Source organism: Lepidothrix coronata, unplaced genomic scaffold (assembly GCF_001604755.1).
Source record: "Lepidothrix coronata isolate B3197 unplaced genomic scaffold, Lepidothrix_coronata-1.0 Scaffold258, whole genome shotgun sequence".
Taxonomy (NCBI): Eukaryota; Metazoa; Chordata; class Aves; order Passeriformes; family Pipridae; genus Lepidothrix; species Lepidothrix coronata.
The window spans coordinates 61,923-88,022 of record NW_016690438.1 but is presented as its reverse complement, the minus strand read 5'-3'; positions in this window follow the sequence as shown (position 1 = coordinate 88,022).

Here is a 26,100-nt window from a genome sequence, read left to right as displayed (position 1 = left end):
CCACCGCTCCTCGTCCTGTCACGGGGCATCACTGAGAAGAGTTTGACAACATCCTCTTGGGCCCTGCCTTTGAGATATTTGTATGCATTAATGAGATCCCCTCTTAGTCTTCTCTTCTCTAGACTAAACAGGCCCAGCTCCCACAGTCTTTCCTCATAAGAGGAGATGTCTTCTCCCAGTCTTTTCCCATCTGCCCCCCTCTATCTTACCCGTGAAGAAGTGAAAAACTTTAAATTTTCCTGTGGCACAACTCTTCTTGGGTCTCTGTCTGTCAAGAAAAAAATCTGACTTGTTTTATTTGTTTTTAAGAGCATTGCACCTAGATACTTGGAGGTAGCCAAATGTACTTTGGAAGTGAATTCTGTGTAGTCAGTGTAGTGGTACTTTAACTGTAAATGAGTAAGGCCTCAGTTTGGTTTAAGTGATCTACTTCAGATTGATAGCATTACTTTCTTGGGATTAATTTTCCTGGGAATGTCTGTGTCCACTATGCAAGTGGACTTAGCTGTAGCAGTTAATCTGTCTTTTTCTCATCCCTTTAAATGTTCCACTGTCTGTGAAATGTAATAATAGTTTTTGAAAAAATTTTTTACTCCTTTTTTCCCATTAATGACCACATCCTGCTGAACTTTAAGATTGTGCTTTTATGCACAGCAGTCCTCAGATGAGATAGAGAAGGTGACTGACTTCTGGCAGTCAGAGGAATCCTATTTTCTTCCCTTTGCAGGCTGTATTGATGTAATGGAGTCTGCTATGGCACTTGTGCATGGCAGGTAGGAATGCCAGTTTTCCTCATATGTTTCTGTGAGAGTGGCAGTCATGATTTAAGCTTTAAGCAATTGGCAGAGTGCAGATAAAGGAGGTATCCTGTCCAAGCAACTGAGTTCTTCCCTGGAGACAGTAAGTCCTGAAGTGTGTGGTAGTATCCTCTGTGTTTCCCATGGAACTGGAAAAAATGAAAAATCGTGTTTTGACTCAAATATTTGACCTGTCATTGTTTGATTTGGGCCTCTTGTAAGGTGAAGTGCTGCTATATCCATATGCTGAAAATGTGTCTCTAAGTCTGCTGGCCAGTTCTCTTTTAGAGTTTGCATTTTGGGGAAAATAAAAGCTCTATGTCACTGAGCTTATATGGACACACCTATGTGGAACACCTCTGTTCCAAGTGAATTCTGACTTTTCTCATGTCCCATCTTAAAGCTATGTTTTTGTCCTCTACCAATAGCTTCAAGGCTGGTAAGACAACAAAAACCCATGTGCATTAGCAGTGGTGGAAATGTTTATGTGAAATTGCAGGCTCTTAAATCTATTCAAAGAGCTGCTTATTCCATATCTTTTGCTGTGTATTCCAGTTTTTTTTTTTGAAACACATAGTCAATAGGATTAAGAAGACAACTGCTGATTGCATTGCTGGCCCTGGGAATAGAGAAATGACTGCATGCATTGTTGGTCCCTATGAATTATGGCACTTCCTCTTTAAAGATCCAGTCAGGCCATTTTGATGTACTTCTGTTTTTGCTTTCAAAAATTACTCTAAAGACATTCTTCTAAAAGGTATTGCTTTCCTTTCGGGGAGGGAGAAACAACTCCAAGGAAGTTCTTACCTGTGATGATTTGTTCCTGTTGGTGCATGAGCTGAATGTTTCCAGTAGACATTCTTTTTTATGCCTATCACTTAATTTCACAAATGCAGACTTTTTTGTTTGCAACAGTATTTGTTTTAACATTCTCTTTGATGGATGTGTAGTTTTTCACTATTTTCTAAAATGCTCCTAAACCCTTCTTCCTATTTTTTCTACCCTCATATTAGGTAGACTGGAAATGTTAAAATTCAGACACATGAAAATTAAATTTGATGATTAAAACTCATGAATTAAGAAACAATTTCTTAAAAGTGATGTGCTGGTAAAAGATTACCTCACAAACAGCCACCCTACTATCCTACAAATTCTATTGATCAAGTCTAATCTCTGTGCCTTGGCAAATACATAAAGCATGCAATGCTTTCCTCCATCTACCCAATATCCATTTTTAACAGTTGTCTTCCTGTAGATGTTCTGAAATATGTCACAGCTGTGTACCAGAAAGTCTCTGTTCCACAGTAATAATCTGAGGGGTTTTAACTCTTCAGTCCTCTTGTGTTTTTCAAGCACTGAAGTTTCTGTGAAGCCAAACTGTAGCCTTTGAGAGGTAACCTGCTATGGACAAAATAGACTCAAATAGCTCTGAACCTGTGTTTTCTTCTTTGATTTTAATGTGTATGAACACCGCTTCTTGTAGTCTGTTCTTTGAACGTGACAAGCATCTGTTCAGATTGAAAGCATTACTCTTTTCTGGCTTTGTTAAAGTACAGTGTTTTCGAAAAGTAGCTGTAAGTTCTAAAAAACTATCCTGGTTGTGAACTTTCTTGATAGGTTGATTTAGATATGAATGTCTATGACTCATAGCACAGCACCTACTGTATTTTTATCCAGATAATTATCTTGCTAAAAGATGTGTGAAATAGCATTTAAAGATTTGTTCCCTCAGCTTAAGGTGCAATGCTATTGTGTAGCATTTTGTCTGTTCTTTTGATGTTATGTCCCATCAGTATTCATCTTTTGCTTGCTTTGCTTTCTTCCCAAATTTTTAAATGGAAATTACCTCTGAAGTAGCTAATGAAAAGGATTGTAAAAACTGAAGACTATGGAAGTGGAATCTGAGCTGCAGTAGTTTGTGGGGTTTTTTTTAAGTGTGTCATTCTCAGGTATACCTTAAGAATTTTCAGTGTTGATATGGCTTTTTGTATATGTAGTTATTATTTGAAGTTACATGTGTGGACACACCGAAATAACATGTAGGTAGAGGTTTCTGGAATCACTATATATATCTGGAATCTCCTCTTCTGCCTTGGTCGTTTTTCATTTTTAATAATGGTATGAACATCAGAGGATCAACACATGTTTTCACTTATATCATTTAGGATGCTTCATAGGTTCTCTATTCTCCAGGCTTGTCAGTTCATTATTTTACCTCTTGTTTTAGCTGGGGAACTGTTCAAGCTCAAAGACTTTTTCTGAATAGCAAATCAATAAGTAGGATTCAACAGCAGGAGTGCTCTTCAATCTATTTTTGAATTTACTTTTATTTAGAAATGGTCTAATACTTTTGACATGATCTCTGACAGTTCTGCTGATTCATAATGAAACAGCTTGAGTTACTGCTTCATTTGCCTGTAAAGCTTCTCTGAGTGGTTGCCCCGGTAAATAGTAGTCACTGAGGAAATAGCATGGCATAGCATCTTCCTACCCCTTTATGCCCTCTCCTCCCCTCAAATCAGCTCGGCTCACAGCTGGACATACATGTTAATGATATTGATTTTATGTTAGTGTACCTACTTGTGAACTGTGATTATTGGGCGCAGACATCCTTGTGAATATCTGCTGCTGCTAAACTTCCTGGGAATTGTAAATGCTGTTACTATAACCTTTAGAATGCTCTGAAATAATATACCTGATCTTAACCAACCAAAAAGTTTAAGGATCAAGTAAACGAACACAAGTACATCAAGTTTCTTTTTATTTTAAGATCATAAGCAGTTTTCTCACATAACTAAAAGATGAAGGCATGAAAACTAGGAGAAAGTGAGATACCATTTTAAATTAACTGTACATGTGATGCTCCTTGAAGCTTGGTATAAAATATAAACAAATCATCACAAGGATTTTGGAACAGCAGATGGATGTCTATTCTCCCCCTTCCAGCCCTGGAGATACCCAGGAATATCTTTGGAAGAACTTGTTGTCCTTCCTGATAGTACTCTAGTTTAAATGTAACTATCATAAATAAGCTGTGTTACATTGAAACGGTCTGTAGCATGATGTGCTACTACCACCTCTCATCTGATGTAAAAGATGAAGCGTTAGGTGTTGCATATGTTAACTTACATATCCTGGGATCCAAAGTAAGCTTAGTTTTGTATTTTAAAATATATTGCTTTTATTACAACTAAAATAATGTTGGTAAGCTCAGCCTTCCACATAGTTTGACTGTCTAGGACCTTTTAAAAGAGAACTGAAGAAAACTGAACTGGCACATTTTTCAATTACAATTAGTAATTTGTTTCATGATAAGCCTTTACACCTTGGTTCTGACTTCCCTGAATTTGGGTGCCCCACCCACATAGCTATGTTGAGAATAGCAGCTTTCTGTGGCATGTTCCTTCAGATGCTGGTGATGGCTTTGCCCTTGCTCAGATACTGCCAGGAGTCGTCTTTTTGGATGGAACTTCTCCCACTTTTGCTGGGATTAGTCTCACACTGTGTCTTTGTGAGATACTTGTTGTTTCTTCCAATGTGGTTATTGCTTTTACTCTTCTCAACACAACTTGGTTCAGAAGGCTGCTTGCCTGTGTTGATTCTGTTGTGGTTTTTTTTTTCTTAGTCAATGCATTTTGTCTTGTCTCTGTAACAAATGGTTATCTTAAATAGCTTCTCTCTGAATTATTGATGTTCCACAATGACTTCATTCTCCAATCTATTTACTTTCTACTCTGAGCATCTGTGCATTATTCTGTGAGAGAGAAATATTCATGTGAAATACAGCATTAATAACAGTACTCTGCAGTACTGTTTTATGTGTCTCTACGTATCTTTAAGTACTACAGCTTTCTGTGTAGAATTCTACAAATAATTATAAATTCAGAGAATAAGGTGTTCAGTGTCTCTTGCTGTAGGTAGTTCTTATTTTAACTGCTCAATCTTCCTCTATTCCCAGCTTAACTGCTTCCATAACAATAAGAGCAGAACATCATATTTGCTTTGTGTTCTCCTGCTATCTTGCCAGACTATCCTCTGAATGTGAGTACAGATGGTATGACTCATTTACACTTGTCCTAAGCAGGCGAGGTACTTAACACCAAGTATGTGTCTCCAGCTTTTGATTCCTGTGAAAAAGAGTGTTTTCCTCTCCCCATCCCAACTAGAATTCTTTTGCTATGATTCAATCAGATTTTAGTTCACCTTCCTTTTAAAATTGGGCAAGCAATCTCCTTTTTTTTTTGTCACCCCTGACAGAAATGCAATTGACTTTATTTTTAAAAGATGCCAGACTTCTGCTGATTTTGCTGAAGCCACTTTTAAACAGGAAAAATGAAGATAACCTAAGGAAATGGCTCCATCATTTGGATGTAGAAAATATCCTGAGGTACTATAGACCACTCTACTACTTTTTCAGTACCTTTGGAATAGAGATAACTGTTTTTTCTAAGTGTAGTAGGAAGTTAGTGTGTTCTGCAACACGAGTAAATGGGCAAACATTTTTCTTCCTGAAACAGCCTGCGTCTAATAGACCTCATCTGGTAGGTCTTGGATGTGCTGAAAAATGGTTTCTCCTCCCTCTTTAGGAGAAGGGATAGAAAAGAAGACTTAGGAATTTGTGTGTTTGGTGGGCGTATAACGTTATTTTCTTTTCTAATAGGATAATTCTCCCCTATTTTATCCATGCCTCAGCTGAGGATCTGCTGTTACAGGTAATTTTGAGGAGCATGCAGTGTGCTGAAGGCACACTTGGCACTGAACAGCACCAGTGAAACTGAGAGAAGGCTGATGTATAGTCAAGTGCCTTACTTGTTAAGCTTGTCCCTTTTCACTTGTCAGACCCCAAATCAAGCTCCATATTGCAATATAAAATCCTTTTTTCCTTTTTGAGGCAGTAAGTTTACTGAGAAAAATGATCAGGAGCACCTTTTTCCGAACTTTTATTTAATATTGGTAATTTAAATGGGCAAAACTTGAAAGTTGTTTTTCATTGTACCATGTCTATGTCTGTCTACATATAAAAATAGTGTAGTAGCTCTGTTTTTCAATAGAAACTTACTTTGTTTTCTTGCAGCTGTTTCCCATATATGCTGTTTCTCAACAAAAATTTGGAGGACCAGCCTTACCTTAAACCTGTGTAGGTGTTTATAATCTGCTCCGGAGCTGCAAGTCTGTTCCCACCTGGAAGCTGAGCACTCTTGTTTAAGGCTCGTACTCCCTCTGATGGCAAACTGCTGCGCTTCTCTTGCTTTCTGTGTTTGCTTTCATCTCTCTCCCTTGGTCTTCCATTTTATCTTTTTGCTGCCATGCTGGATTAGGCTAAGTCGTTTTGTGTGTGTGTGTGTGTGTGTGTGTGTGTGTGTGTGTGTGTGTGTGTGTGTGTGTGTCCCACTGAAAGTTTTAATAAAGCTGATAAAAACTGAAGGGCCCTACCAGACTGCATATATAGTAGACAATAATAAGCTTTTTTGTTAGATAGGGGAAAGGGGGAGTTTATCTTCTCTACTTGAATTTATTTAACATTTTTAACTATCACAGTCATTCCTGTGTGATACAAGTGATACATATTTCCTAATGCTTGGCTTAAACTGATGACTCGATCTGCCTAAAGCTTGAATAAAAGTACTTTTCTCTTTTAAACTCAAATTCTTTGTCCCAGAATTCAAGTATTTGGATAATATCAGCTTGTGTTTGGTACAAAAAAAAAGTACTATGAAGACTTTATAAGTTGCTTTTGTGTGGGATCATTATTAAGAAATTATACTAGTAAAGATCTAATACGTAGAAAACAGATATAAAAGAACTGTCATTGCAACTTGTGTGTTAATAATGTGATAGCATATAGTAATCTTTTATTAGTCATTTATAAGTTTGACATGTAGATTACTAATAGTGCAAAATAAAGCTGTTTATCATGTGGTTACAGAAATAAGACATTATATAGTTTGTATGTCTGTGTGTAAAATATCAGCTTGAGAGAAAAGACAGTGATCCTGTTACCCCATGTGATAAATGAGCCTTTGCTACAGCATTGCTCAGAGGAGAAGGAAACCGGCAGATCTTTTTGTTCTTATTGCATCTCCTTTCTGCTTCAGTAGCAGTAGTTTCAAACATTTCCTGCATGCGTTTGTTAAATTATTTAATTATTATTAAATATTACTAATTTAATTAAATCTAGTCTTTACTTAACATCAATTATTTAAATGGGTGAAGACGATGGGTTCTGGTTCATTGCCACTGACTACAACAGCACTGTCAAGTACTTACTGCCTGCGGTGCTGCCTGTCATATGTAATGCTGGCAAGAGTTCCAGGTGGCAGAAGAGATGCTGGTAGAAGTTTAAAATATTTTAATGAGTTTTCTGGTGTGTTGGCAGGCATTTTCTGACGACACCAAATTCATGGTTCATCTGAATCAGTCCCTTATTCCTGTTCCATTTGTAGGAACAGTTAGTGCTGTTGGGACGTCAGGCTTTCAAATACTTTTTCTGTTTGCCTGCTCACCCTTGCACCTGCTTGAGAATCCTATTTAGTATGCATTTGGCAGTTTTGGTGGAAGTAGGTGAGCCTGTAAACATGTTGGAAAGGCTGAAGGCTCTTTCAGTTTTAAGCCTTTAATGTCTCCTTGAATGTGAAGTCAGTAGTCTTAAAAATTTGGTTGCCTATCTTAAATTTGTGAAGTAACTACAGCCTTCCAGGAATTTCGGCACTTTTAGGAGAGATGTAGAGGAATATGAGCTAGGAAGAAATTTTGTGGTCTTGCTCAAGTGTTTTGGTTTTCTTTGGTGTGCTGCCACCAAGTGACAGAACTTGATATTGCTGCTCCTTTTTTATTTTTTAGAGTGATTTCCAATAATCATTCTTTCTTTTCCTTCTTTCAAACTGAGTTAGACTATGACTTTGCACTGCTGGTACATTCACATATAATATTACAAATTATAATTTGGAGTAACATGACTTCTTGGAAAGTCTGACTGAAAATTTCTAGGATAGAAAAATCATCAAAATTAAGGTTTTTTTCATCATTCTGCTGTTCATTTTAGATATTCTGGATTTCTCTAAGTTATTGTGGAGTCTGCCTCACTGGAGACATTCAAGAACTGTCTGGATGCAATGCTGTGCACTGTGCTCTAGGATGACCCTGCTTGAGCAGTTTGGACCAGATGACCCACTGTGGTCCCTTCCAACCTCACCCATTCTGTGACTGGAAATAATCTTCAATCCAAAACAATAATAATGTAGGCACAAATCTGAACATTAAGATCAAGTATAAAAATGTTGAGGTCAAAAAACAGTATTTGGCAGATAAGAATGTATTTAGAAGCAGTGTTTGAATCCTACACTTAGACATTTCAGGGTATCTTTTGATGAACGCTCTTATAAAAATTATATGTGAAACCAATGAACAATATTCAAAGTGTTCAAAATACCTTGTTGTGCTAATCTATGCAAAAATTGTATGGTGAGATGAAGGATATTGATTGTCCAAGGAGAGAGTGTTGCAGGTGGAGTGGGGTAGTCCTGGGATGCTGAGGGTGACCTCACATCTGTGCAGCTCACACATCTGAGGGGTGCTGTCTACCTGACCTTCTGCTGTGCGCTGTGTGTGTGTGGACAGGATTGACGGGGGTTGTGTGCAGAAGTTAGAGAAAAGATGATGCATTGCCACTGATTATGTTTACACTGTTTATCATATGGTTCTTATACACTTCAGATCTATAAAAGCAGCTGAGCTGTGATTATGCTTTCTTTTAAGAAGATTAAGAAAGTTAAGACTTTAGTTACTGCATTGTTTGGAAATATGATTAAAGGTCTGATTTGTAGATGACACCAGTAGCCAAGGTGCATCTGCACAGATTATCAAAACTACTTTAAGTGCTGTTTAAAAAGAGAGTAGCTTCAAGCTCTTGTTAGAAAAGATAGTCTCCCTTCATATCCCTCCCTTGGGAGTTTCCTCGCTGTTCTTTTGCACTGGTTCAGCTGATCTTATAGTAGGCCAATTTAGGGGCTAAATTAGCAAAAAAACAGTTTTAGCTTTCTGACAGTTGGTCTCTGTAGGTCAGCATATGGGACAGTAAGGTAACTGCAGTGGCAGCACAAAGAAAACACAGGGGACATGTAACTACAACAGTAGTCCCTCTTTGTCCTTGGCTATGCTGGGGCTGAATACACCATGTGCTACTCTGCTCAGCTTGAAAAGGTGACTGAGAATTGTTTTTTGACCTGAGTGATTGATTTATAGTTAAGACTCATCTAAACAATGTTGTAATCATGCAGTTATTTTTGATGATTCTGTACCTGCTTACCACAGCTGGTTTTGGTCCACAAAGAAGAAATCTGTCAGTAAAACCCACTAGCAGTAAAGACTGCAACTGTTTATATAAATACATTGAAACTTCCAGAGATCTCCTTTCTGGCCTGGGATGTCTCACTTGTTGCTCAGTACACTGCCAGTTCTGTCCCAGGAGGTACTGGCCTATTAATATGCCAGTTGAGATTCTTATTTTGCAAATGAAAAAATTAATAATTACTCACAGTATGGTTTTGTTTACCTCAGTAAACAATTGCAACTTCCTTTCTTCCTCCTAGCATGGGAAAATAGATTGAGACTGTTTGCACTTGAAAGTAGTTCTAAGATTACAAAAAGAGCATTAGTGTAAAGCCCTCCTCTAGGGGAGATTACCCCATGCTACTATTGCTAGTGTGGTATCTATGGATTCTCTGAACAAAGTAGTCCCTCTTGACAAAAGTTTCCTTTATTTGCTTACGTAACTACTTTAATGATATAAAGCCACTGTCCTTCCCAACTTGCACAGTTTTTCTGGAAACTTTTTAGTATAGGTCTCAGTCAAAGAGCTAGTTGCTTTGCTGTTGAGGAGGGCAAAACACTTTTAAGCTGTTATGCTCTTTTTTGTTTTTTTCCTCTCAATAAGCTGAAAACCTTGTAAAGGGAAAGATATGTAAACCTGGCAGAGTGAAAAAAATCATAAGAGCTTAGAGGAAAAATTTCATCTTTTCCATGTCTACTTTTTGAGGAAGAACTGGTTATATGTATACTATTCTTGATTTTAGAAAAGCGTTGAAGTTTCTGATGCTTGACTTCAAGAGTAAGTTTGCCTGAAAAGCTAGTGTGCATCACTTCAGGCTCTTAACTATTACTGTTGAATAAAAGCTGAAAAGGCCTGTTCTAATCAACAGGCTGCATGTCCATGAGTTGTAATTACTTATTTTTATACTTAATTGTGCAGTTTCCATACTGAAGTAGACTTCTACTTTAAAAGAAGTAGCACCTGCATGGGGTTTTTTTGTGTTGCTACCCCCAGGTTAGAAAATTGGAGTCTGTTCTCACTCAGCGTGGTCTCACCCTGTTCCTCATACCTTCATAATGCAGTCTGTGACATAGAAACAAAGAGCAGTAATACTTCTTGCCAATAATAAAAGATACATTGCTTATATTATTTCTGTTTGAAATAATATAACCAGAATTATATATATATATATATATATATATATATATATATATATATATATAACACCACCAGGTTCTGGGAGCAGTAACAATGATATAGGACAATTTTGGTAGAACTTTTGCATTCTAAAGTTTCATGATAGTCTCTTTCCAGTCAACAACTTCCTCTTACTGGATAAGGAAGATTGTCATGAACTGATAGTTTCAGTTGCTAGAAATCTTTGCTTCAATGGTGTGGGATGTGAACCTTAGTTCATTAAGACCTTTCATGCTTGTACTGTAATCCATCTTTCTCCATGCATTTCCACCCCCTAAACACATGACTTTCAAAATCAAAAACAAAAGCTTGGAGCTCCATATGAGCAAGTCTGTTTATAAAATTGAAGCAAACTGTAGTCATTTGTTTTTCACAGCCCATCCAGAGTTGATCTCACCCTGTTGGGACTTTGGACAGCCCAGCCGCCCATGCCTCTAGCATCTGTGATACTTGTAGTGCAGGACCATGGACAGGGCCTGGGTTTGGCTGCTGGGGGGTCCCCAGCTGGGGTGCATTGGAAGCCATCTTCATGGTGAGTGGTGTTCAGCAAGACCCTCAGTCACAGAGCTTAACAGTGTCTTTGTGTGGTAAGTGTTGCTTGTGGCCATTCCTGACTATATACTTGCAGCATTTGCAGCAAAATTGTTAAAACTGGTAGTATTTGATTAGACACTTCTTTTCAAGACAGGTGTTCCTATTGAGATTAGTAGGGATTTTAGATAGTTCCACTATACTCCTTTTGTTTTGTCTGAGGGTTTCTGTAGTTGCTATGATTTGCACAGAGGTGTTCCGTTTCTGATAGTTACCTTATGGTTAGGGTAATTATGTCTTTGCAGGGTTTCAAGGTAAATTTGTTCAGAATTTCATCTGAATAGATAGCCAAACTCATGGTCAGCAACAGGAGAGAAATAGCAGACAGAACTCTTTCAGATCTTGATTTGAAAAACCTCCCCATACTGTGCGGTTTGTGTACCTATTTGTTACGGGCTGTGACTTATATTTTCAAAAGCCTTCTCTGCAAGGAATTTTTTGTTATAACTTTCTCTGCTACCACAAGAAGGTGTATCTTTTTGCATCTTCTTGCTCCAGAAAGTTGCTAACTTTTGATATAAAATTGCGTTGAGTAGCCTAATGATTAGGAAGCGTAAGGATTTGCATTGGTGCTGGGTTTGGTTGTTTTGGGGTTTTTTGTTTTTTGTTGTTGTCTGCCCTCCCCCCAGCCTTGCCCCCATATCCCTTAATTTTCACTGAGCAGCTCTGCAACTGCTACAACGGATATATACTTGAATACAGGTGAAGTTTCTGCAGTTAGCTTGATTAATTTGGGGGTTTTTTCTTTTCAAATCTGAACCATTTTGTTGGTACTTAATAAAAACCCACAACTGGTACTTACCTTAAAAAAAACACAACCAACCAATAAAAAAAACACACAAAAAACCCCCAGAACCAACAAAAACTCCAAAACCCAAAGATGCTTCAGTTTATTGATATGGGAGTGTAATTAGATTAAAAATAGGTGTCCCTTAGTAGGGAACTTGCTGAGGTTTGCAGAACCTCTGCCTGCTCCCATCAGACTGTGCAGTCAACCTTTGCATCCTGATTCGGTACTGGGTGATGAAGCCCAGTAGGGGCCTGTGACATTCTGTACCTTTCTGAGGGGTGTGCTTTAAGTTAGTCCTTGCAGGGAGAAAGGTGGATATATTTTCACTGTTTTCCAGTAGCAAAACTTCATAGCATTGTTGCAGTGCTTCAGAGAGCCTGACTTTGTCTCATTTTCCCCAAGGAGTTCCAATCGTCTCTTTCCATGTATAGAATGGTTTAGGTTGGAAGGGACCTTCAAGATCATCTAGTTCCAACCCCACTGCCATGGGCAGGGAACCTCCCACTAGACCAGGTTGCTTAGAGCCCCAGCCAGCCAGATTTTGAACCTCCAAGGATGGGGAGTCCACAACCTCTCTGGGAAACATGTTCCAGTGCCTCACCACCCTTATCGTAATGGATTTTTTCCTAATATCTAATCTAAACCTTCCCTCCTTTAGTTTAAGGCCGTTCCTCTGTGTTCTATCACTCCATGCCTTTGTAAAAAATTCCTCTCCAGCTTTCTTGCAGACCCCCTTTAGGTACTGGAAGGTGCTCTAAAGTCTTCCTGAAGCCTTCTCCAGGCTGAACAACCTCAACTCTCTCAGCCTGTCTTCATAGGAGAGGTGCTTCTGCTCTGTGATCAACTTAACGGCTCTCCTCAGGCCCCAAAGCTGGATGCAGCACTCCAGGTGGGATCTCACTAGAGCTGAGTAGAGGGGGAGAATCACCTCCCTTGACCTCTGGTCGTGCCTCTTTTAATGCAGCCCAGGATGCAGCTGACCTTCTGGGCTGCAAAGCACATTGCTGGGTCACATTGAGCTTATTGTCCACCTATACTCCCAAGTCCTTCTCACCAGGGCCACTCTCAATCCATTCTCAGACCAGTCTGTACTTGTGTTTGGGATTGTCCTAACCCTCATGCAGGATTTTGCACTTGGCCTTGTTCAACTTCATGAGGTTCACACGGGCCCACCTCTCAAGCCTGTGAAGATCCCTCTGGATGGCATTTCTTTCTTCCGGTATGTCAACCACACCACATGTGGTGTTGTTGGCAAACTTGCTGAGGGTGCACTCCATCCCACTCTCCATGTCACTGACAAAGACGGTAAAAAGGGCCAGTCCCAATACCAACTGCTGAGGGATGCCACTTGTCACTGGTCTCCACCTGGACATTGAGTCACCAACCACAACTCTTTACGGGCAACCATCCGCTAATTTTTTACCCACTGAGTGGTCCATTCATCAAATCCATGTCTCTCCAGGTTGGAGATGTCATGCGGGACAGTATCAAATGCTTTGCACGAGTCCAGGTAGATGATGTCTGTTGCCCTTCCCCCATCCACCACTCTATCCTCAGAGAAGGCCAGCAGATTTGTCAGGCATGATTTGCCTTCAGTGAAGCCATGTTGGCTGTCACTAATCACCTCCTTATTTTCCATGTGCTTTAGTGTAATTTACAAAAGGGTCTGCTCCATCGTCTTGGCGGGCACTGAGGTGAGACTGACTGGCTTGCAGTTACTTGGATCTTCCTTATTTCCCTTTTTGAAAATGGGGGTTATGTTTCCCCTTTTCCAATCAGTAAGAACTTTACTACGCAGCCATGATTTCTCAAATATGATGGATTAGCTTAGCCACTTCCTTGTGCAGTTGCCCCAGGACCCATGGATGTATCTCAACAGGTTCCATGGACTTGTGCCCCTTCAGGTTCCTTAGATGGTCTCAAACCCAGTCTTCTCCTACAATGGGAGGTTCTTTGTTCTCCCGGTTCATGCTTTCCCCTTCTGCAACTTGGGCAGTGTGGCTGCAGCACTTGCTGGTGAAGACCAAGAGAAAAAAGTCATTGAGTACCTCCATCTTCTCCATGTCTTGAGTAACCAGCTCTCCTGTATCCTTCCTGAGAGGACTGACATTTTTCCTAGTCTTTCTTACATTGCTGATGCCCCTGAAGAAGCTTTTATTTTTTACCTTGTTGTCCTTGGCCAGATTTACCTCTACCAGTGCATTAGCTTTCCTAGATCCCTGGCTGTTTGGACAATTTGTCTATATTCCTCCCAGGCTATATTCCCTCCAGGGCTCTATCCCATGGTACTCTGCCAACAAGATCCTTGAAGAGACCAGTCTGCTCTCCTGATGTCCAGGGTTGTGAACTTGCTGCACACCCTACTGCTTTGTGTAATGGGTACCAGAATGGTGTATGTGGCTTTCTTTGACCTTTTAAAATTTTAGGTAGCAGCTACAAAATGTTCTGGTGTTATAATTTAAATTGCTATAAATGTGGATTAAACTAAGAAAGCTAAAAATTTTCTCCTGATCTTAGTAGTACTGAGTGGGTGGAATTTTGGTTTGGTTTTTGGTTTGCTTTTTTTTTCACTTATTTATTTTATTTTTTCACTGTATTTTTTAACTGGTTCTGGCACCTGATACAGAAAAGATGAGTTTGAAGTTTGGCTGAGTTAAAAAGCTGTGGCAGTTAGTATGTATGGTCTACCATTTGTGCAAATGGTGCTAGTAGCTTTTTAGTACAAATATGTGGAGCAGAATAAGTTTTATTTTTAAGTGTGTTACCTCAGATTCTTTCTCCAGTGTGTACTTCAAGATGACCTGATTTTAATCTTCTATAAATGTGAATAGGTATGATATTTCCCTTGCTGTTGACCAGAAAGTGATAGGTGATAGAAATGACTGAAAAATAAGCTCTTTTCTGTGATGAATGGAATTTATCAGCTGCTGCTTTTTGGCACAGGTGGAAAGGAATGTGTTGTAAAAATATGCTGACTGGCAGTTTGCTTGTTCCATCTCTGTTAAAGCCAGGAGTTCTGTGGGACAAAAAGTTGATTAAATGTTTCTCTGGGATGGAAAGTAAATCTTTTTGTGCTTCTCGATTAGGTTTTAATGTTACAGGAATGCCACTTCAAAAGTTATAAAACAAAACTTGTATTGAGTAAATGCTTGAGAATCTTTTTCTCTTCCCTTAGGCATGGGAAAGAGATAAAGGTTTATTTTTACATTTGTTTTTAATAATTTTATTTTTTAAAATGGAAAGCTTCACAGACTTTGCCATAATGTTTAAATATTGGATTAATGAATGTTATAAATACTTTAGAGAACAAAATTCAAGTGTTATTTTTTAAAAGATCAAGAAATTTTTCTAAAGAAATGATATAATGGAGCTGCTTTTCATTTTTAAGAACTAACAATAGCCTCTAAATGGCTTTGTCTTGGATATGTAGGTAAAGACAAATATTTCAAAAAAATGAGTATTTTTTCTCTAGGTATTAATATTTCTTGGATAATGATAATCAAATTAGCTCTATGGTATTTTAGAAGAGCCTGGTAATACTCCTAGCAAATAACATTACAGGCCTATTACATGTATATTACTCTTATATTTTTCACTATTGAGGACTCTATAATTTTATTTAGCAAGGAGTAGTTTGTCAGCTTATCAATGCAGAGATGTGCAGTGTGTGACTTCACTATTAATACAGATATGCTACAGAGTTTTTCCTTGGTCTGTGGTGTTGGGTTTTTTTGTTTTCTGCCTCAATCAAGAAAGAAGAAATGGCAGAGGTTTGAGTTTTTTCATACACGTTAGACAGCCTGTTGGGAAAACTGAAATGTAACACACTTCTACTCTAGAATGAGAATCTGGAAGGAACCTTGCCTTTTGCATTTGTTTTCTGTGGTACAACATTACTAGATAAAACTTGTTGCTACTCTGCCGTAAATTGAACTGAAAGTGGTGAATTTTGTTAATGTTCTCAGGTAATCTTGTGTATCTAAGAAGGTTTTCATGGACTTCAAGAGTAATGGGCTTTTGTGTAGCACCAGAAAATTATCCAGAACTAGTTTCTGATGTTTGGGGAAGAACATTTCCAGTTTCATTCTCCATATAACAGTAGTCCTATTTATTTTCCTGGTTTCTGCTCTATGAGGAGTTACAGTGTCTGTGGTTGCTTTTCTGCATTTTGGAGGTACTGAAGGTGGAGAGAAGAGGTACTTTCTGTGTTCCACGAGTCAGTGTTTGTGGGAGGCAGAGACCCCCACTGCTCATAAAAAATTAATGCTAAGTAGTTTCTTATTAATGCAAAATGAGCAATAGACAAAATAATGTCCTGTACATTTCTAAAGAGGACAACAATTCATTAAAAGAAAAAAACAAGTAATTGAAGGTTTTGAAGAAGAGAAGAAACACAGAACTAAGAGAGAGTAGACCTTAATTTTTTTTAAATCGCCATGAGGTGTCAGTGTACATCCAAGAAGAAACTTGGGAGATCAACACTTCCTTCTGAAAAAATAGTTGGTTGCGTTTATTTTGTAGAGCCTGAAATAATTTCCTGTAGAAAAGGCTACAACAGCTGAGTCAAGACTCCAAAAATTTATATCTGCATGACTTAAAAGTTCCATTTTCATAGTTTTGTGGTTCTTTTTAAACAGGATTGGTAAGTTTATTGATATATTTCTAGATTCTGGTTTATTTTGCAAACCAGTTCATGAGTTAAGTTGTTTGTTTGTTCTCTTCATTGCCATACATTATGAGTAGGTGGTTGCATGAGGTGTTTTCTGGGGAAGACACTCCACAGCTTGGTATGTAAGGCATAAACAAATAGGACTATTCTAAACCATATTACTGACTTTTTGTTACCAAATGTTAAAGTGCTCCTAACATATTTTTCATTATTGTTAGTATTATTATTAGTAGTAATAATAAAAATAAAAATTATCTATTAATAAATAATTATATTTCTTAGAAACCTGTTTTTTGTTTTTCATAATGATTTTATAAATTAAAAGTTGCCTTGCCAAGAAGTGGTAGAAGACAATTGGATACAAGATGTCCCATGGGCTTATTTCTGCAAAAACTTGACCAAATACTTTCCCTTTTCATAACCACTTGTTTCCTGAATGGGATTTGGTTAATTTGTAAATTCTTAGATACCTAATTCTATGGATTTTTAGAGGTAAGGGTGTATGGAACTTAATATTATTAATGTTTTAACTAAGTAATATGCAGCTTATGTATTGTGCTTTATGTATTCTGTTTTGATACCATTTTTCTGATTCTATATTATAAGTATTCCTTTATAAAGCATTTTGTTGGCTTTTAGGAATACCAAAATTTACTTTTCAAGTTCTCCTCTAGGTGTCGTCTTAATTGAATAAATCACTGATTGAAGTCAGTGTTAGAAACATTTTTGAAGAAATAAAGCCCAAAATAAACCTAATAGAAAAAAAACCCCACAGAAACCCCAAACCCACACATTTTAACTTTTAAATCTTGTGTGGATAATTGTGTAAAGTTGTAACTTCCTTATTGTGGTTGTATTTAGTACATAAATTGCTCATGTGTGGATTCTGGATACATAATTGGTTTTGTCTGGGGGTTTTTTTTGTTGGGTTTTTTTTTTTTTAGTGTCCAGACCCTATAATTCTCTAGTGTTTTCTTATTGTCATATGCTTTATAAATACTGTTAGTACTGTAGGGACAGTTTGGTTAACATAACCTGTGAAATTTCTATGTTGCAAAATATTTTCTTTTTTTTTGAGGAAACTTACTAGGAGCTATTTATATTTTGAATTATGGGAGGAGAAACTTGAATTCTTTGCATAAGTAAGGTTTTGTGTAATTGGGAAGAGTTTAAGAAGTGATATACTTGTTTGTAATAGTGTCCAAGTTTGGAATAGTTCAGGTGTCATGAAAGCTGTTTTGAGATATTTTAAGGAAAATACCAAGAATGGAGTAGTAGATATATGGTTGATGGAGGGAGCTCAGATGATGGATGTGGATTTGCATAGCCATTGCATTACTGTCTGTTGGAGTGAGCAGTTCAAATGCTCCCACTGCTTCTGTGTCAGCTGCTGGCACATAGTGAGCTGGCTCAAACAATTCACCAGCAAAAAAAAAAAAGAATAGAGGCAAGTGGATCACACAAGTTGGCTATGCTGGCTCAGGAAAGGGATGTGAATGTGCAAGGATCATGTGGGGAAGGGAGGAAGAGTCTGTCTGGTGACTAATAATTAAAATCAGACTCATCCACTTTCTCAGCTGTCACTTTAAAAAAAAGAAGCAACCCACAAAAGACAAACAAATTTCTAGGCTGGTAAAAATTTAATTAGCATTCTAAAGTAATACTCTGTTATATTTTATGAAATTGCATTTGGTAATGGACTGCTCAGCTTTTTAAGCAAAGTGCTTCTTAATCTTCTAAATACAGAATTGAAAAAATTGATAGGAAAAGTAACTTAGGAGTGAATGTTGTGTACTTGCTCCTAACCTGTAGCAATGTGTAAGAGCTCCTGAGAGCTGCTTCCCTGGTAGCCATTGAGGGGAGGATTCCTTGGAAGGTTTGAAGCAGGCAGGTAAGATTCTTATCTGCAGCTGTGTTTCTCCTTTCTCAGTTTTGGGAAAAGCCACATCTATTTTGGCAGCTGTGGAAGTTTCAGATGAGCTCTCTCGTCCAGTAGTTGTGTGTGTGTGTATGACAGGATTTTATTCAGCTGTGTTTTCTACACTGTTTCCAGTTACCAGAAAGGAGCTTTTCTTGGACAAGAGGGAGATGCAGGGGGTTCCTAAAAACTTCTAGGAAATTTAGTTTTCCCCAAGCAGCAAATCCTGACATATAAGGCAGCTATTGACCCACACTATTTTAAAGAGAATTAGAATAATTCATATACAATGACACTGACTGTTTACATACTGAAGAAAAAAAAGAAAAATGTGGTGGTATCCATAGCAACTAGATTAATTTTGTTTACTTGCATATAGTATTTTGAATCCCTGGTATGTATGGAAACAAAAGTCCCTCATGTGAGCAAGCCAGCTGAACTGTGGCTTCTGTGGTCGCAGTCTATTCATATCTACCCAAAACTGAATTAAAAGTATTGCACTAGTAGGAATGTTACATGCATTTTTAGTATTATAGTTGTTAAATATTTATCATTTTGTTTCAACTCTTCTCAGAGAGAAACTGATTTCAAAATTGTTTAAAAGAAAACTTCTATATCTTTTAAGGAAAATCAATGTGCTCAGGATCCTCACCTCCCAAACCTCATTCTGGAACAAAAGCCCTCACCACAGAACTCCCCTGCTTTTCCATCCTCTTTCCCCGCAGCAACACTCATTCCTGGGTGGGACAGGGAGGGGGAGACTGGGTTGTAGACAGATTGTACTGTCACATTACTAATGGGAAGGAAAATCTGAACAGAAACTTTTAAAGGCCACATTTTTTTGTTGTTTTCTTTCTTCTGGTTGAGAATTTTGGAGCTATGAAATATTTCAGCCACTTCCTCACCCCAGTATTACTGACTTCCAAAACTTTCTACTATGAGAATTTCACTAATGACAAAAATGTAGAATAGGTGTTTTTAAGGAGTAGATTTTGTTGTTCTGTTCTTTTTGACAAAATCAGAGCTTTGTTTTGAAAAGTAGAAATTGTGTGGTCCTCTGAGAGAATACATGCTACAATTTCTGTCATTCTGAGTAGAGTTTCCTCTTGATAATGCATTTTAGTTCTTTTATTTATTAGACTGCTCTGGTTCTGAGCGAATAGCAGACAGACATTCAAAGCTAAATTAACTTTCCTAAGGTGGACAGATTTGGGATGTGTTCTCTTTCCAGTGCCCTTCTAGTAGGGGAAAAGCAGTCTGCACTATATAGTTGCTCCTACTTCGCTTTATTTTCCTTCCTCAGTCCAACCTGTGTTACTTCCCTACATAGTTATTTTATCACTGGAGGCCAATGAGTGCTGCATAACACTTCTTTGAATGCATTGCCCTGCTCTATTCTCAACTTTTCACAGGCTGTTCATTATTCCTCACTCTTATTTGGTTATATGTTCTTGCTCCTGTGACTGGATTAACATTTTGTTAGTATTTGCTGCTGAAATAACACAGCTGCGAGTCCAAGCAAAACATGGGCTAAGATGAAACGCTGCTAATGTGACTGAAATAATACAGGTAACAGACTGTTTGCTGTAGCAAGATTTCCAAGCTCATTTTTGCAACTAGAACTAAAATCAAACTGAAATAGGCATAATTATCGGTTGGGAGTCAGTGGTTTCTGACCTTGGCTAACAGAGCTTCTTGGGTTTTGTGCTTTGTGTGGGGAAGGTAGGGGGGAGAGGGGAGGCAAAAAAAAAATTCCTTTTTTTATTTGTTCTTTAATAGCTGAATGGTTCTGTTGAAAGCGAGTCGATCTTGTTGATTTTTTTATATAGGCAACTGTAATTTGTTACTTGAGAAAAGCAGCTGATTCTGGAAATGTCCTAAACTGATGTGAGTCATCACTGAAAGTTTTAAATAGTTGAATGTGATGTTTGTTTCCTCCCTTCCATGGCTCAAAATGGTATGAATCATTTTTTTAGTGTTTCCCAGATAACAGTCTGAGCAGAAGCCGTATATGTTTCTGACTCAAGTTCCTAAATGTTGGTGGAGCACTCCCAACCACTGCTGGTTTTGATCATGTGGGAATTCCATAGCAGTTTCAGACAAATGTATAAAAGCAAACATTTTGTAACCATGGCAACTTACCCATGAGGATTGATGTGGTTGGTGACATAAAACTGGGAAAGCCCTCTACTGACTGGCATAAGGGACTTGACTTTTCTGCCTAAATTGTGTGAAGTGGTACAGGATAAAAATTCAGTCATGAGAATCACTTTTTAAGTGTGTAGAATGTCTTGTAGAACACTAGAATTTGTGTTACATTTTTACGTGGCTGCCTGCTACTGTCCTTATCTGCTAAAATGAAGATGTCTTTTATGAACTCGGATCTCCTCCGTAGTTTCATATCCTCTTTGTCAAATTCAGGTTTCCTTGTTCTTTCTATGTAACTTGGACCGTAACTCAAAAGTGATGCATACTCCATTGTAACTGAAATGGTGCTGAAAAAAAAAATGAGTTAGCTAATGAATTTTACAGGGGAAAGAGAAGGGGAAGAGGAAAAGAATGGGCTCATCTGGGTTATAGAACAGTATTGGGAAGAATAACCTTGATGTGACCTGGAGAGGACTAACTGATTTGTCTGTCAGCCCAAGCTCATCCAGTGTGCTGCAATGATAGCTTTTGTATGTCATCAGTTAGAGTGGAGGTTGGGATTGAATCAGTGGTCTTCACCATAGGCAGCAGAGCAATTCTCATTTCTAGCAATCTGCCTAACGTTTTCTTCTTCAGAAGCTCAGCAGTATGGCAATCCAGCAGTTTTAACGAGGAAATGATAAACTTTATGCCAGGTTTCTTGACTCCAACTAAAACTTCCTCATTTTCAATTTCAACACCAGCACTGTCCAGTGCTGAATCTGGGTGTGTTGCATTGTGCTGCCTTTACTTTAAAGGGGTTTCCAGCCTTCAGCTAAAGAACCAAAGTGAGGATAAAGGTTATTTAGCCCATACAGCTAAATGAGCCTCAGTGGGGAAGCTGACTGGCCCTACAGACCGAATGTAATGTGTTCCTAATCATCTGCTGGATAAACAGCAATTTGTTAAAAACCAAACCAGAAAAGCATCTGAATCCAGGGAAGTTGGGACTTGTTCTTTTCCCATGTAACAGTGAAAGATCACACTCAGGGTTTTATTTGAGTAAGCAGCTGGCAGGTGAGAATTGCTTCTCTTCCTTGGGATGCAGACATAGGGAATTGATTTCAGTGCATCAGAGCAAGATGTTAAGCCTGCTATGCCATACATTAGAAAACCCCAAGGAGTTTCTGGCATTCCAGAATGCAGTTTCTGAGAGGCCTGTGGTGATCTCATGCATTATAGTGTCTGTCCTTGAAGCCTAGACCATGCACCATTTGCAAGCCCCTTAATTCCTACTGAAGAGGGAAAAGCAAGCCTATTGTATAGTGAAAAATAAGACAATGTTATGTTGACCTTTTGTGATGTGGGCTAGGTTTTTTTGTAATAAATTATGAGTTTGATTCTTCTTTTTCTCTTCAGAAGCAGTATTGCAGGAAGAAATTTTCAAAGAGGAAATATGTAAAATCAGCACTTCCTCTGTTCATCTTCAGAGCGTGACTATAGATCAGTAGAAAAGTAGATCAAAGGAGATGTACTAATTCTTCTCAGTATATGCGTGTGCCCACATGCCCAAAGGGAATTCTCTGAGTTGTTTTACCAGCTGCCCTAATATAATTTAGTAGGATCATGTTTTGGTTAATTTATAAGAATGCATACACTATTGGTATAAACACTTTAAAGGCAATGTGATAGATGATATAAAACTACGATTAGGAATTCTGCAGTCATTCATTTACTCCAACTGAGCTACCTGTTTCTTCTCCTTGGGAAAATGTAATAGCATTGCTTCCTGAAACATCAGGCTGTCAGTGCCAGCTGTGACAGTGGGTTAATGTCTTCCAGTGTGTCTGGGTTGTTATTTTTGCTCTGCTATTGTTGCGTTCCTGTCCAGTCTCACCTCCCAGCAACTGGCTGGGTGTGCTGGGAGAGGACGCTTGACATGTGAAAGAGCAAACAGGGAGTGCTGAGACTGAGCCTTTGATTTTTTTGTTTGTTTTCATCAACTCTGCTTTTAGAGCTGGTGTGCATGCACAGCTGAAATTGCTGCCCTCAGTAATTATTCCTGGAAGGATATTGTGATTATTGTTATAACTGATGCCATTTTCAGTGCCAGAAAACAAAACTGGCTGGTGACATGGTCTGAGCTGGAAGGTGCTAAGGAGGACAGAAGTAATGCTCCTAATCTGTGCCTTTCCTGCGTTTGCTTTGCCAACAGGTGGAAATACTTGTAACCAATCTGTGGGCCTTGCTTTTTGTATTATGAACACATTTTTTAAAAGCTGTCATACTTGCAAAAAGCCTTAAGTGTACAGCTAATAATTGTGTGTTTGTGTGGGTTTAACAAATGCTGAAGTGTTTTGCCTGCTTCTCTCTTTGACTGAACTGATATTTTAAGCTATCTTCTCCATTTTCCAACAGAAGTAATCTTCTGTCACTTACCTTCTCCCAAAAAGAGAAATTGCTTTAAAAAACAACCTGTCTCCTGTCCAAAATCCACACCATACTACCTTGTTTGTCAACATCTATTTGTCTGTCTTCATGGATGCAAACTTACCTTAACTATTTATAATCAATATATTTGGATAGGCACATCTTTTTGTGGTCTCTCTTCCCTGAAACAGGAATTGTTTTGACTTCTAGTCAGTTTTACAAGACTGACAATACCAATGTCAGACTTGTATGGTTGTTATTTAGAAAAGCTATTGGGTGTAATAGCTGCCTTCTGTTTCCGTCAGAAGACAGGGAGGTGGCTCCTGTTGTATGCAGCTGATAATCTGATTAATAGGAGCCCCCAGCCAGAGCACATGCGCTTTTTCTACAAAATATCTTGAGACTCTGAAGTCAGACAGACTGGAGAACATCTTTTATGTGCTGTTTGTTAATGTAAAAACGCACTGATGATTTTGATTACAGGATTGTACACTGAAAGTGCACAAAAAACCCCTCCTGCCAGCGAATTTAAATCTGGCCTTAAAGGGAAGTGTTGTGGATGACATCCTAGCTAGAAAATAGTGACGAAGATTCAGTACCCTCATATTTTCACCTTCTTTAAAGAGAAATAGGACTTGTATTTGCTTTTCTGGTTTTTGGTTTGTGCACAGCTCTCAGTTTTTTTTCAGATTGATAGACTTCATATTTTGGATATCAGAGATAAATTGTTTTAAAGGTATTAATTTATCTTGTACTATGGTGGCTGTAAGGTTCTTCAGCCAAGAGTTTCTCTGCAGGTATATTATTCAGATATATAAAATGCACAAGAAGCCTTAAACAGAAAATTACTTACAGACTTCTATCACTTTTAAGATATTTTATTGCTTTTTGATCAGATAATATTTCTGAAGTATTTTTCAAAAGTTACAGTTTGCTTAAGTATACAAATTAAGTTTGTCTGAATCACAGACATTTTACATTATTAATTTTTCTTATGATACTCCAATTGAGAAAAGTTAGAATGAATGCTGGATTATTTTTCTTCTTTGTTGTATTTGTGTCTCAGTTTTTGCTGAGATGGCTGTTCAGATACTGGATTTTATTAATTGCAAAGTCTTAATTCAAAGATAATATATGACTACATAAAATAGTTCTCTAGATTAACAGAGGCTATATACTTGTATGAGAAAAAGAAATAGGAACTGCCTATGGTATCTGGAGGTGCAAGCAGAGCTATTTTACTTGTCCTTGGAACCAGAAATGTGGAGTCCAAGGGTTAAAACCATTCTCCTTTTCCTGCATCCCAGCTGTGCATAAGCTCTGGAATAAACATAGCAAAATTGGGAAGAAAGGTAGTAATTTCTTGCTTTAGACTGTTCTCTTTCCTGACTCCACCTCATTCCCTCAGGAGTGGGAAGGAAACAGCAGAGAAGTTCAGGGGAGTGACTCATGAGAAGTATTCTAGAAGTATTGTAACTTAGATTCATGGTGATGCTAAACACTCATCTCTGTCTATGTGTGATAAAAATCTGCTAATACTGGGACATGGCTATTTACTTAGAGCTGTAGCTATCTTTGTCATCTGAAGAAATCCACAGATTAGGTATTTGCCTTGCAGAGCTGATACTTAAGACTCACTTGGTTCTGAATTTTTTCATTTTTACTAGAACCTGACAGAACAATTTCCTTCCTTTCCTAGATCCTTAATTATACAAAATATTAAATGAAACCAGTTGGATTAATCTCAGCCCAGAAAAAACTTGATAAATGCTGATTGACAAGGGAGAAATCTTTATTTGGGTAGGTTTTTTAATATTGAATATGCTTCAGCGAGGTTTTCAGTGTCATCAGCAGTGCTGCTACAGTTTCTGCTCATCCATTTCTAGAGAAGAGGACAGATCTATAGAAAAGGTTGCTATTTTTAGCTGATTCAGAATTCATGTTTTTTCTGTCTGATGTAGACATGGCTGACATCTGTGTTTTAACCTGTAGGTTGCATTCTCATATGTTTTCTTTATATCCACCCATGAAAGACTGTTGGAACTTGATTTACTTAAGGGCAAGTGTAGTTTGAAAATTGCAACACTTTTATTTTTTTATTTGCATACAGCTATCATGTCAACGCAAAAGCTTTTTTTTAATTTTTTTTTTCAAAAATGCATATCCTTATGCACTCTTTGAAATTTGAGAGTTAAGTATGGAGATCTTACTTTGCAAACAGATATTGTGGAGGCTATCAGGTAGATCACCACTCAAGCCCCAGTAGACATGGCATTCTTTTTTTAAGTTAGGCCATTTTTGGGTCTTCTTTCCTACTACTACTAATTTAATAAGCTTTCTTATTGGAAATATATGACATTTGGAGAAGATGGATGGTGATGACCTGCTGTCTTCAGTTATTTTAAGTTTTATTAATATAAACTGAAAAGGGTTTTTTTCAGATGCAATATTCTTCATAACTTGGAGAGATCTGTTATGATTCCTAAATTAGTTTGAGGAGAGGAGACTTAAATTAATCCTTATTTAATCTACTCTGCTTTCGTTCTGTGTTACTATTACCTTTTCTCCCACACTAAAAGTTGTTAGTCTATATAATCTGCTGAAAAATTGGAACCTTGGTTTAGTTTCTTTCAGTAGAATTGTGAACAGCTTTCAGTTTTCAGAATACCTGTTAGGTAGCATTAGAAACTGTACTTTGCACACCAGAGGATACCTTGGATGGTTTTTTGAAGTTGAAAGAAGAGATGATTAGGGAAGGTGTTGAGGTGAAGGCACAACTTTTGGTTGAAGGGAATGGGAGGGAGAAATGCAAGTTCATTGTGAGCAAAAACTAAATGTTTCTAGAACTGGGTTTTCCTTTGGTTATGGAAGTAATTGCACACATACAGCCCTAGCGTGAGAAGGGTTTTTTTTGTCTGCTTATTTACATGGTATAAATTACTGTAGACATCAATATAGTATTGACTCAGTTGTGTTGGTTCTCTTTCTAATGCAAACTGTGACGTATTGGCTTTTAACTCTTTGACTGTAGTAATGTCACCATTCAAAAATGTATCATGTTAGGCAAAATATAATATGTTAACTTGCTTTTGGAAATAGTTTATATTAATTTTATTTTAATAATATTTAAGATCTCCAGAATACTTATCAGAGTTGATTAAAATATTCTGGTGTTTTGTAATTAACTGAGTGTGAAGACTTTCAGTCTTTCTCAGAATTTCTAGGTGACTTTGGACCATTAATTGCAAAGCTCAAAAATGGACAATGTTCAGT